This window comes from Cupressus sempervirens, chromosome 2 (assembly GCF_028749045.1).
Source record: "Cupressus sempervirens isolate cs-2001-9-10 chromosome 2, ASM2874904v1, whole genome shotgun sequence".
NCBI classification, from domain to species: Eukaryota; Viridiplantae; Streptophyta; class Pinopsida; order Cupressales; family Cupressaceae; genus Cupressus; species Cupressus sempervirens.
Genome location: NC_143119.1, coordinates 178318726 through 178331047, shown reverse-complemented (window position 1 = coordinate 178331047; position 12322 = coordinate 178318726). Strand labels below are relative to the sequence as shown.

Genomic DNA, 12322 nt, shown 5'->3' with positions numbered 1-12322 from the left:
CATATAAATTTCACACAAAAATTAAAACCCCTTACATCAGGAAAGATTAAAAAATTTCACAAAAAATCGTTGACATGTTGGGAAAATATGAGCCACTTCTCAATAAGGGATGGCCATGAAGCATGGTCAAGAATAATAGCACTATATATATAAATATATATGGGTCATCACAAAAGGAGTCACCAAAGTGCTATTATTCTTGTGTCTTCTCAATTTCTATGAAAAGTATTTCATATCCTTAGAGAATGCATTTGAAATTCCATATATACTTATCATGCATGAAGAGATGTGACTCTTGGAATGTCCCTATGTTAATTTTAGTTATGATTGAGCAAAAGTTTTTTTTTTGATCAATGAACAACTGAAGCCTTGTATTATACTGACTAAATTAAATTGAATTTATTAAATTCTCCATTCAAACAAACACTGGTAGGAAAGTACAGAGCAAAAAACCTCCATTCTTGTTTAGGACCGAAGTCCTATATTATACAATTTAAAAGGGGCATACCCCAGTTTTAAATTAACACAAAAAATGATGAAATATGAAAATTAACATGGATTCTATCATTAAGATTATGTTCCTTTTAGTATTTGGTTAGCCTAATCACAACTTCTAATACCTTTTGCAATAATCCTTTTAATAGCTTGCAAATCACAGATATCTTTCTTTCCACAAATATTAGTAGTGTTAGACCAACTTGATGAAATGAAGCCATTCAATAAGATTTGTAATTTCCTTTATTGATACATATTTAACATTTCCTTTTTTGATACATATTTAACACTTTTCTCTCCTTATCTATATGTAATTTATTATGCCCTGGTATACTTGGTTTTTAATCTATCAATTTTTACTATACATGATTATACTTGTTTTTACTTTCCAAAAAAAGTGATATATGAATGTTAAGCTATATTAGAGGTGGAATGCCATAACTGATATATTCTTCTATAGTCTCTACTTATTTCTAGTTATAATTGATATAGTTGATTCTCTATTTGTTTCATTCATATTTTGGTCTTGATGAGTTATCATGAGTCTATTTAAAGCTTGCATCACAATTACCTAGATTAATATCATGATTATGATACAATTGATACATAACTTGCACTCAAAACTTAAGATCTTCTTGCATGTTTTGCAAAAACTCATCAACACAAATTAAAACTAATTATGATTCTATTTCAAAATTATGTAAACTTAGGATACATTGTTAATAATAGCTCAGTGCTAATACCTAACAAACTAAGATATTGTCATAGAGGTGGATAAAGAAAAACCCATTACAAACCAAAATCTCCAGGCTATATGGGGAGGCAACAAACCCTAAACTAAAATTATCCAGATCACATATATGCTGAAAACAGGAAAGGAGAAACATGAATAGAAAGTCTCCATTTAACATTCAATATTAACAAAATTTGACCTTCAAACAAAACCAATAAATAGGGGACACTAAAGAACAAAAACATACCCTATTTCCAATAAACCATGATGATTTCAGCAATGTCCTTCAGGTTCTTAGATTGATAGTTTGGTGGGAATTCAAATGCACTTTTCTCCATACTAGATTTTTCCATATTCAGAATACAAAAATCCAGCTCTTCTAGCTTCTCGAGCTCCACTCCTGGTTGTATATATGATTTAAAGATGCAGAGATAATTCCTGAGCCATACCATTTGTGGTCTTCTAAGATCCTTCTCCACCTATGTAGAAAATGAATACTAGCTTCTATTTTTGGCCAAACTTGAAAAAACAAAGCATTCTCTTGAATCACTAGGGAGGGTTGCCTAGGAACAATGGCCAACTCAAAGCTATCAGGGGGATGAGCCATATACATCTCTGGGAGAGGGATCCTACATTTCTCATCAATACTCATGATTGCTTCTTCAAGAACTATACACCAAATAGGGTTGAAAACATTGTAGTAGAGCCTAATCATAGCCCATTTCTCTATTTTGACTTTAGAAAGACAACCTATGAATGAACTATAATATCACTATTGGTTCTCCAAGATAAATTGTAATTGAACATGCCCTCCTCTAAGACACAACTTACAACAATCTGCATCATGTCATCCATAGGGTTTAGTAGTCAATTCCATCTTTCAAGAAACTTTGTAGAACTTTTTACAAAATGTTATATATTCTATTGTTGTTATTTTTTAATTTAAAAATATATAAAACCCCATGTAAATTGAAAGCAACCAATCAAAAAAAGAAATTATTGATTTAAAATTAATCAAAAAAAATAAATCTTATTTCAAACTTTAGAAATAGCATTTGTTAGAAAAATTAATTAGAAAGAGCAACTGATTAGTTTCCTCAGCAGTGACTAATAAATATGGCTACCTATAATAACTCATCTCTAAATGTATAGACTTCCAAATTCTTCTTTCCATCTCTATACCACGAATGAAGATATTTTGTTGTAAGATGATATTGATGCCACACCCACTAGGGACTATGAGGAATTGAAAGGTTTCAAAGGATTGCTCACATCACCATTGTGTCCTTCCAACATTTCTACTACTCTACTCATTGATGGTTAGTGAAAGGAATTGTATTGAATGAACCAAAGTCTAACTCCCCCCTCTGCAACTCCCCCTTCTCTACCAATTTGAATTCCCATTCTAGAAAATACAATTGACTCAAATGACTCACGGGTATGTGCAAGATCATGGTCAACCAAACTATGGCCTTAAGTGGTAGTGAAAAACCACCAAATCAGAGTTATGTCAACTTGACACATAATTTTAAAGTGGTTCTGGACTTTATATCAAAAAGTTGTAAGAAAATAATTTGTAGGGAATTGTATGTAGTTTCTAAACTACTAGGCCTTATTTGAAGAAAAAATAATTGATTGGTCAAAAGTTTGGATTTTAATGCAGTACTACAAAATTTTTAAGGCAAAAATAAAAAGTCGGTGTATGTCTGACCACCTTAATCAAAATCAAATGATAATATTTTTATAATATAATTATAGATATAAAAAGAAGACTTGTGCCCAAATGTGATGCATATTTTTAGGTATTTTTATTGCAAATAAATAATTAAATATGATTTTTCTACTAAAACTTTTTTGGAAAAGAAAGCTCCCGTGTCTGACCACCTTAACTAATAGAAAACTTTACCAATGTATTTTTTATTTTTTTCTTATACTAGGCGAAGCATAGAATGTGATGTAACTTTTTGGATTTAAAAAATGTTATACCATTTGAAAGTTATAGCTATTTTTCAATCAGTATGTCAATCAACATTTTACAATCATCTTCATTGAAAATTAACTAATAAATACTTATCGAACTCAAAATTTGACAGCAGTTATATTGATGGAATCTCAAGAGTGTTATAAAAAAAAACCTTTTCATTTCATTCAATTTCAATGAAAATAACTTTTTCAGATGGCTACCCGAAGTCTGAGTGTCAGTGAAACCCTTCTCAAACACATTTTTTGGGTTGACCAAATAGGCTTGGTAAATACCAAGGCTAATCGGATACCTGAATTCAAATTGGATATCCGATTTCAAATTAGATACCCGATTTCAAATTGGGTATCTAATTAGGGCCAAGATTTTTCAATTGAAATTTGGAGGGAAATTTGAGACGAGATTTTCCAATGTCAAATTTGGAGTGAGGGAAATATGAGAGGAAATAAATTTAAGAAGGAAACTTTAGAGTGTTTTAGATGGAAATTTATTCGGGGGAAGTGTCGACATTGATATTATTATTATCAACTATTAGTATTATTGTTATTATTATATATGATAATAATAATAATAATATTATAGTAATATGTATGATTATTATTATTATTAAACATAATATAGTTATAAATATAATAATAATAATTATAATTAAATATAATATAGTAATATATATGATAAATATTCTTATTATTAAATATGTATAGTAATATTATATGACTATTATTATATATAATAATATATATGGTTATTATTATTAAATCTATAATCTAGTAACATATATGATTATTATTGTTATATAATCTAATAATATATTATTATTATTATATTAAAATATACAATATTATATTATTATTAAATATAATATTGTCATAAAATGATTCAAAAGAGGTCATAGGTTAACCTATGACCCCTTTCGATGCATTCCCAATGGGTGCCTAGGAATATACATTATCATAAAATGTGTCAAGAACCTATGACCCCTCTCAACTCATTCGAACCAACCAAATGCGTCCTCAGGGGTCCTACGACCCCTAGGGATATAGGTTGTGATGAAATGCATGGAAAGGGGTCATAGGTCATCCTATGGCCCCTTTTGACCCATATAAACTATAATAATATGTCCTTAGGGGTCCTAGCACCCCTAACAACATATGTCATCATGGAATGTGTCGAAAGGGGTCATAGGTCATCCTATGGCCCCTTTCGACCTATATAAACAACTATAATGTGTCCCTAGCAGTCCTAGGACACCTAGAGACATATGATGTAATAAAATGTGTTGAAAGGGGTCATAGGTCATTCTATGGCCCCTTTTGACCCATATAAATGATTCTAATATGTCTCTAGGGGTCCTAGAACCCCTAAAGACATATGCCATCATGAAATGTGTCAAAAGTGGTCATAGATCATTCTATGGCCCCTTTTGACCCATATAAATGATTTTAATATGTCTTTAGGGGTCCTAGGCCCTTAGACACATATGTTGTAATAAAATATGTCAAAAGGGGTCATAAGTCATCCTATGGCCCCTTTTGACCCATATAAACAATTGTAATAGGTCTCTAGGGGTCCTAGGACCCCTAGTGACATATGTCATCATGGAATGTGTCAAGAGGGGTCATAGGTCATCCTATGGCCCCTTTCGACCCATATAAACGATTGTAATATGTCCCTAGGGGTCCTAGGGCCCCTAATGGCATATGTTGTAATAAAATGTGTTGAAAGGGGTCATAGGTCGTCCTATGACCCCTTTCAACCATTTAAAAAATTATAATATGTCCTTAGGGGTCCTAGGACCTCTAGAGACATATGTTGTAATAAAATGTGTCGAAAGAGGTCATAGGTTATGCTATGGCCCCTTTCAACCCATATAAATGATTCTAATATGTCCCTAGGGGTCCTAGGACCCCTAGAGATAGATGTCATAATAGAATGTGTCAAAAGAGGACATAGGTCATCCTTTAGCATCAATCAACCATATAAATGATTATAATATCTCCTTAGGAGTCCTAGGACCCTTAGAGCCATATGTCATCATGGAATGTGTCGAAAAGTGTCATAGGTCATCCTATGGCCCCTTTCAACCCATATCAATGATTGTAATATGTCCCTAGGGGTCCTAGGATCCCTAGCAACATATGTCATCACGAAATGTGTCGAAAGGGGTCATAAGTCATCCTATGGCCGCTTTCGACCCATATAAATGATTGTAATATGTCCTTAGGGGTCTTAGGGCCCCTAGAGACATGCTATAATAAAATTTGTTGAAAGGGGTCATAGGTCATATTGTCACTTAGGTTTGCACCCTTGTAAAAGGCTTATTCGCAAGGACAACCTAGTGAAACATGGAAACAACCTCCAAGCTGTGGGACTTGAACTGCGAGGTTGAGTCTCCAGAGAAGGTCAGCTTCCTCTTACTATCAGGGCACACCTATCTACTCTTGGAGAGAAAAGGGAGAAAAAGAGCATGAGAGCAAATCTACCTAGTCTAATCTAAGGAGGTGATGCACCAAAATAGAGTGTTTGGACCAATTCTCTGCCCATACATGCGCTATTGAACTAGAATGAAACTAAGGATATACACATCCAAACTTGCTTTCATCAAATAACCACATACAAATCAGAAAACCAAGATAAATGACACAAGGAAGAAGTTCACTTATATATCATTCACGGGCCAACAGAGATACAGTCATGCGAATTATAGATTTCCACAAAACAATGGAACAGGCAAGGAATTCTTACACTTTAATACCAATGGCTGAAGGAGATAAATGGAGAACCAGATAGTTCAGAGGCACAGCGGAATTCACACTAGAATTGCAGAGCAAAACTAGAGGAAAAATCAGAGAGAAAAGTCTCTCCTTACAAAAATTACAAAATCTTCCTTTATAGTTCAGGCATAACTAAGATCCTTTCCAGCTAAAGTGACCTTGCAACTACCTTCCATTAAGTCTTGCGAAGGACAATTATGGGAATCTGAAGAAAATTTGATCTTTGTTGCAACAGGTGTCCTGAGAGGACTGAAAACAGTGCCATCGATGTTCTGACTGGGTAGATGGATCGACTGAGACGGTGGAGTGTTCTTCCTCATTCTGCATTCATTCTGGGTAGGTCGGGATTGATCATGAAGATCAGATCACACAACAAAATAGATCACCTTCATTTTTTGGTTCATGAATCAACGGGGGTCAGAGAGTCAACTGGTTCCACATGCTGACTGGGCTACGCAAGCCAATCACATTCCTTCCTTCTGCCGTTCTGGACACCCCTTTCACGTTTGACCACCCCTAATATTGATCGGGTGCCAATGTCGCTATTGAAAAAGTCTTCAAAAAATCTTGATAGTGCCATAGCGCCTAGTGATCTTAACTTAACTGCGCCACCTTTCCACCATCTAGTCGTAACATCAAAACTAACCGTCACATTGACTGCGTCGATTGCACTGACTACTAGCCGTTAATTGTCAACCCTAGTCTGCCAGCGAGACACGCGTCAGCAAGACGCTATGTCGCTATGGTAAAGATTGCACAACTTTACCATAGCGAGATGGTGCATCCTGTTGATCAGCCCTGATCTAACGATCATGAAGACTCGTCATGTTTCGTGCTAGCTTTTCAATTTCTGGGCTTGCAAAAAGCTGTCAGCAAACTTGGCATCACCTTAGTGACCACACCCTAGCGAGACCTAGCGCCACTAACACATGGTGAAAGGGCGTCATGTCACTATGGTAAAGATCATGCAACCTCACCATGGTAACGTGGTGCCTTCCATTGATTTTCCTTGATCCGACGACAAGCAAGATAGATACTACCCCCTACCCCTTAGTGTATCAATCAATGGGAATTGGCCACGTGGTAACCATCTATATTTCTTGCACCTCCAAACCTGGACCCACGAGGACATGCATCCTCCAAGTGCCATGTTTCTAACATAAAACTCATGCGGCTTATCCATAGCGCAATGGCGCCTGCCATTGATCTCTGCAGATTTGACGGTGGAGAAGTTAACCTTTTATTGCACTAGCCGCGTTGAAGATCTAGTCCCATGCACTGACTGTATTCTGACCTGGCATACATGGTTGTTCCCCATTGGACAATGAAGCACCACCTTGGTAACCTGGAGGGTCCGTACTGCCTTGACCCTACTGAGGGACACGTGGCGCCTAGGCGCTATGTCGCTATGAACATTTTCTGACCAACACATGATAGCGACATAGTGCCCATGGTGCCGTGGAACTTTTTTAACCCGCCGAAACATGTTTGCCTGACAGTTGGACCCACCAGACACATGGTGAAAGGGTGCCATGTCGTGAACATAAATCTCCTGCAGCTTTTGATGGTGAAATAGCGCCAACCGTCGATCTTCCTTGAATTTGACGGCAGAGAACTTGCGAGCCGCAAAAAATATGTTATAAGGCTTGGCATTAAAATAGTATTATCTTTGCGAATTAGCTGTTGGATGGGCTGGACATTTGAAATTTGAATCTTGGCGAGGCAAACAAATGATAACATTTTTAGCGACTCACCAGGGGCATGAGCCTGCTCGATGCATGACCAGTTGCCTGTAAAAAATCCATTGGGTCACAGGGTCGAAAAAGTATGAATCTGAGAACTGTAAAACCCTAACCATTCTGTGAGGAGATCAAAACATTGAAAACCCTAGCTTTGTAACTGCAACTGGAAACAAAAACAAAACTTCCTCTACAACTTGAGACACCTCAAAATCTGCTACCTAATAGGGAGACGGCTCTGCCCGCACACTTCTTGAAAAGCAGGAAACAACAGAAAAGAAACTAAACTACTTATGTACATGGATCCACAAATTTTCAAAAATAGGGCTTCAGATAGATCTCATTAACTGAAATGGGCAAAATCTCTCCATTTGGCTTGCTCAACTGAAATGCATTAGCTTGTTTGCAACTGGCAATCAGATAGGGGCCACTCCATAGTGGGTCAAACTTGGAATGTCTTCCTAGTTTTGCTCTGTCAGAATCCCACTTTAGAACTAAATCTCCTTCTCTGAAAGTCCTAACCCTAGTTTTCTTATCAAAACTCCTCTTCATCTGCTGCTAATGTATCTCTAGGGTTTGCATAGCCTTATTTCTCTTTTCTTCTAGTTCAATCAGCTCTGCCATTCTTACTGACATGGCATTATCTTCAATCAATTCCAGCTAATGAGCCAGTTCCAAGGATGGAAATTCTAATGAAATTGGGAGTCTGGCCTCCCTACCATATACCAGTACAAAAGGTGAATTCCCAACAGATCTCTTGGGTATTATCCTATCAGCCCACAGAGCAGTCCTTAATTTCTTATGCCAGACCCTCTAATTGTCTTCTATTGTCCTCTTCATGATTCTGATTAGATTCTTGTTGGAAGACTCAGCCAAACCATTACCCTGGGGATAGTAATTTGATGATGTGCTCAGGTAGATATTGTGATTCATTGCCCATGCACAAATCTAGGTTCCAACAAAAGACTTAGCATTGTCCGAGATGATAGTAGAAGGAACACCAAACCTAGATACAATTCCATCAAGGAACTCAACAACTGATGGTTCTGTGGCATCCTTCAAGGCAACTGCCTCTGTCCATCTAGTGAAATAATCGGTAGCAACCAAAATCCATTTATGACCTGCACTAGATGGAGGATTAATGGGGCCTATAAAATCCAACCCCCATTGGGTAAAGGCTTGATCCACCTGAATAGGATGAAGGGGGAGAGTTGCAAGCCTCTGTTTGCTTGAAAAGAAGGCACACTTCTCACATTTTCTCACATATCCATAACAATCATGGAACAGAGATGGCCAATAATAACCAGCCCTCATGATCTTCATGGTAGTTGTTCTTGCAGAGAAATGGCCACCATCAGGGCCATCATGAAGTTCCTTAATCATCCTCTCAGCTTGATCCTCTTCAACGCATCTCAACAGGGTCCCATTAAAATCCCTCCTGAATAGTATACCATCAATCACAACATAGGGAATGGACTGTAGTCTATATTGTTTCCTTTTAGTTTTGTCCAATCCCTGAGGGTATCCATTCCCTGATAAGAAGTTCTTCATGTTATTCATCCAGCTCCTTGGACCATTAGCATTTCTTACCTCTTGCTACTCCATTATTACCATAGCAGCCTCTTCATCAGAATCCTGACCTGATAACATTTCTTTGCACAACCCTTTCCCTCTTACTAGCTTGGTAATGTGAATATCAACATCATACTCCATTACCTTAGTGATCCATCCAACTCTCTTTTCACTGATATCTTTTCTTAACAGGAAATCTTTTATACTAGCACGGGGCACCAACAAATGGATCCTATTGTGGGATAAGAGGTGCTTGAATTTCTTCAAGGCTCTGATGACCGCAAGGGCCTGCTTCTCAACAAAGCTGTACTTATCTTCATATTCCTTAAGCCCTTCACTAAAAAAGGCTATGGGCTGCTCCTCATCCTTGTCATTTGTTTGAGTCAAGATAGCAGAGATACTTGACTCACCACCTAGAGTGTAGAGGATGAAATCTTTTTCAAAATTTGGATTCATGAGAGTAGGGGCTGAGGCTATGGCTGTCTTGATCTCTTCAAAACTCTCCTTCCCTTCTTTGGTCCATGAGAAGACCATACTTTTCTTAAGCATAGCTGTAAGAGGTTTCACTATGGTAGCAAGATTAGGAATAAACCTTCTTATAAAATTTATTCTACCAAGGAAACTTTGCAGCCCCTTCTTGTGTTTAGGAAGAGGAAGGGCAAGTATTGCCTTTGTTCTTTTCGGATAAATGGTCAGCCCATCCTTAGATACAATGTGTCCCAATAATTTTCCTTGGCTTGTAGCAAAGACACACTTGGCTAGGTTAAGGGAAACCACAAACTCTCTACATCTTAGAAATACCTACCTTAGATGATTAAAATGATCTTCTACATTTTTTGAATATATAGTTATATCATCAAGGTATACTAAGACAAACTTGTTAATTAATTTTTTGAAGGCCGTCTCCATTGCCTTCTGGAATGTGGCACCTGCATTTGTTAGTCCAAATGGCATCTTGAGATAAGCATAGGTGCCCCATTTAGTAGTAAATGTTGTCTTATGTCTGTCAGATTCTTTAACCAGCACTTGGTTATAACCAGAGAATCCATCAAGAAAAGAGAATCTCCTTGACCCACTGACTTTGGATATAATTTGCTCCATGGAAGGGAGAGGATGGTGATCTTTAAGAGAAGCCTGATTAAGATCCCTAAAGTCCACACACGGTCTGATTTCTCCATTCTTCTTCCTTACAGGGACAAGGTTAGCTACCCATGATGAGTGTTTGATAAGAAATATTATATTAGCCTCTATAAACTTGGATAGTTCTTTTCTCATTAGAGGTTCAATCTTAGGATTCACTGGCCTTTGTTTTTGCCTTACTGGTTTGGCCTTATCAACTAAATCTATGGTATGTTGAAACAAACTAGGGTCAAACCCTTTTAAATCATCATATGTCCAAGCAAATACATCATTAAATTCTTGACATAACTGAATGAAGTTTTCTTGCTCAGTTTCAGAACATACCTTCCCCATATTCAGAGATTTTCCATCAGCAATTGTAACTGGGGCATGATCATACTTTTTGTAAGGAAACTTGGCAATAAAGAATATTACCGTTTCCACATAACCCATAATAGATCTATAATAAACACAGAATTAAAATCCACATGCAAGAGAATAGACAACATACCCATAAAATGTGACACAAGATATACCTTGGGAAACCCTCATTGAGGGAAAAAAACCCAGCCTCCAAAAGCATCCATCACCATGTATTATTCAGCAAAAATACCATTGCCATACAACCATGGAAGCCTTCATGGCCATAGCCACAACCAAGAAAACTATGTGAACAAGCATGAATCCATACATCCCATGCCATGCTTTCAACCTTCACAAATGCTCCCTTGGCTAACCTGTCAAGCCTTGTCCCGCTCGACTCTTGCCTTTTCTCTTCTCTTACTCTCTCTATACAACAACTACCCTTGTGGCTGCTTATATAGTAGCAAGTCCCACAAAACCACCAAGTGGTATTACATAAACCATGTGCTACCTAACCCACTGACCCCACATTTAATATTGGGCATTTAATTCTTTTCCCCAATATTAAATAATTACATGAAATATTATCACAATGTTACAATACAACTCATCAAGAATATTCCATGGGAATCTTTACATGTTGCACGTCCATCTAGGCACAACATTACATAATAAATAATAAAATAATAAAATAACAATATTATGCAATGTGTGCAACATCCATTATCTCAACAATCTCCCACTTGTTGTATACATTGCATAGGGTCAATCCATAGCCACACAAAATGAACAAGGGAACAATCCCTCCCAGCACATCCACCATCATGGATCAAAATACACCAAGTGCCCCATCCTGGTACCCACAAAAAAATCAAAGTATCTAGCATCTCAAACATGAATGATCTCACCTCCTATTATGCCACTACCACAGGACATACATAGAAGCCATCCAAAGAGAAAGCCACCCAACCTGTCATATTAGAAGATCATAAAATCCTGTACCAACTAAAATGCCAAGCACAAAAAAAACTTGATCCAAAGGTAATCACATATATCCATAGTTGTCAAAATATCCATAGCTGAAATAACACCCACATCAAAGTGCCAAACCCATCCAACTATCCATACCTCAAAGGTATAACAAGTGAATCTCATATCACTAACATATCCAATCTATAACCTGCAATCACAAGCCTCAAGAGCAATACCTGCCACATATATACCAAGAAGCTCCCACTGCAAAAGATAATGTCAAATCTATAACCAATCCACTCACAACATCTCAAAGAAGTGAATCCATGTAGTATCAAGGACATCCACAATACATAAACCAATATCCTGCAAGAAAAAATCTCATAACAAGTCTCCAATGCTCTCCCAAGTTCACCACAACCAACAAAGGAAAGAGATAAAGAAATAACCATGTCATCTCTCACATGACATACATGAGCACAAACCAGTGATCACAATCTCTAACCAATCTCAAATCCAATGTAAGCAAAACTGAATATTTAGGAAGATAACCAAGACCAGAGAAACTATGCAA

The 12322-nt window shown here is 37.0% G+C and overlaps 1 pseudogene; it reads right to left on the bottom strand.

Annotated features, from left to right (window-relative positions):
* Positions 1–2464: 2464 nt before the first annotated feature.
* Positions 2465–12322, bottom strand: part of LOC149571651 (rust resistance kinase Lr10-like) — a 53639-nt pseudogene continuing 43781 nt past the window's right edge.